The sequence below is a fragment of the Vigna umbellata genome, unplaced genomic scaffold, assembly GCF_029865625.1.
Source record: "Vigna umbellata cultivar VRB3 unplaced genomic scaffold, Vumbellata_1.0 scaffold_733, whole genome shotgun sequence".
In the NCBI taxonomy this organism is placed as follows: Eukaryota; Viridiplantae; Streptophyta; class Magnoliopsida; order Fabales; family Fabaceae; genus Vigna; species Vigna umbellata.
This window is the reverse complement of record NW_028274500.1, coordinates 23,185-25,760: the sequence shown is the minus strand read 5'-3', so window position 1 is coordinate 25,760 and position 2,576 is coordinate 23,185.

Below are 2,576 nucleotides of genomic sequence, written 5' to 3'. Positions count from 1 at the left end.
ACCACGGGTGCAAGACCCGCCATAGCTCGGTAATCATTCTAGTCCGGACGAGTCGGGTATAAAGTAACAAGTCTTGTAATGTCAATTTACTGTTCTTTTATATGAATCTATGTATGATAACATGATTTTTATATCTAGCTCACCCTTGCATTGTTTGTGTTGTGTGCTGTTTGGGTATGTTTCTTTGGCGATGATCATCCACTTGGATGGGAGCAGATGGTGGAGAGGAAACTTTGGGAGCAGCTCTTGAAGGAGACGGCAGTGCTGCAGCGTAGATTTACTAGTTTTTATTTCGTGAACTCGTTTAATTACATTTGGTGTATTTTAAGTTTTAAATTTTCCGTAATTTCCATGGGAAATTCCAATAATCTAATTGTCAATTCCGCACTATTTATTAAGGATGACTGTAATCCTTAATTACTCTTGACTGCTTTCCTGTATTATGCATGATGACGTCTTTATTATATATGCATGATGTATATATTTGGGATGTCACAGATTATTTATTACCTAAATAATAATAATATGACATAGAATTGTAATTATTTTTAGTGTAAATTTTACTTAATTCAACCAACCGATTTATCACTGTTTATATAGAATTAAAAGACTGTTTTATATAGAATTAAAAGAATTATTGATTGCTCAATGATTTACAAAGACATAAATTTTATTTCTGAATTAATATGTCACCTTAGTAAGAATAAATAGATAAAAAGAACGAAAGTATTATTACTTTTATTTATGGTAATTGACCATCACCGTTCATCATATATATTGAGTAATGATAAAGTAAAGTAATATATTTTAGAGATTTGGTTTGGCTTGGTTTATTGTGGTTTGAATATAGTTTTGATAAAAATAATGAAACAACCTTTTACTGTCTGTGGTTTGAAACCCAGAAGACCAATATGAGGAATTTAAATTCCAGAATGATGATTTTGAAAAGGAAAACTTTATCACTCACTGTGTTCATGTGGGTGTTGAAGATTCCTCATGTGAGTATTGAAGACTCTGAATAAAAAAAACATACTTTAAATAAGATGTGTTGAAGGAAGGTGCGATGTGAAGGATGATGGGAGAGTCAGCAGAAAATAACAAATGTAACACATTCTTTCCCAAACATGAACCTTCCAAACTCATTCGTTCACTGTTTATTGAATATATGAAAATGTTGGGTTAACAGTGAAATATAAGCATGTGTTCACAGTTATTGATGTTGTAGGGTTTATGATTGTTTCGTGTAACATCCCAATTATATACGTCATGCATATATAATAAAGACGTCATCATGCATAATATAGGAAAGCAGTCAAGAGTTAATCAAGGATTACAGTCATCCTTATTAAATAGTGAGGAATTGGCAACTAGAGTATTGGAATTTCCCATGGAAATTACGAAAAATTTAAAACTTAAAATACAACAAATATAATTAAACGAGTCCACGAAATAAGAACTAGTAAATCTAGGTTGCAGCACTGCCGTCTTCATCAAGAGCTGCTCCTAAGGTATCCTCCCCGCCAACTGCTCCCATCCAAGTGGATGATCATCGCCAAAGAAACATACCCAAACAGCACACAACACAAACAATGCAAGGGTGAGCTAGATATAAAAAACATGTTATCATACATAGATTCATATAAAAGAACGATTAAAGCATACTCATTAAATCATAATTCATACACTCACACGACATGTGAAAGTTCATCAATCATAGTAAATTGACATTACAAGACTTGTTACTTTATACCCCGATTTGTTCCTTTATAGACCGACTCGTCCGGACTAGAATGATTACCGAGCTATGGCAGGTCTTGCACTCGTGGTGGCTTTATGAAATTTGGGCACTCCCGCCCTAGCACTACCGCCTTGTGAAACTTTGGGCACTACCGCCCGGTGGAACTTTGGGCACTCCCGCCCGGCCACAATCACGAGGTTAATCCGTTATCACTCACCTTGGATCATATGGAAGCATCCAAGACTAGGACCTCCTGCTACTCCTCACCACATGTTCAATCCTCTCTACATGAGAAGAAAGACCATTGGAGTTTCAGGATGACCCCCAAAACTGAGCTACCATGTAATAATTCTATACAACCCCAAAACACCACCATGTATCCTCTCCTTGAGGATCATGGAATTACGTCCATGAATTATACTGCTACTTTAAACCTTATCCCAAGTCATGAATAACCAGATACCTCCATAATATCACAATAAATCCAACGTATTGCATGCATTCACATAAATCCCATCACAGTATATATTTTCCAAACATTTTGCACATAATTCAATTCAAGAGGAATGAACTTAACACCCAACATTTGCATAATACTATTTGGACGAGCACTGCTCACCGAACGAACGCTACTGGACGAACGCCATTGGACGAACGCTATTAACACCATAGGACGAACGCTAATTACCAAACACCAGGCTGAACACTGTTTGGACGAACGTTATTAAATCCTACACTATCAGGCCAAACGCTAAGTCCGAGTGCAATATTAAATTGCACACCATTTGGCCGAACGCTGAGATTAATACTTAGGACGCATGCTGGGATCGCGTACTTA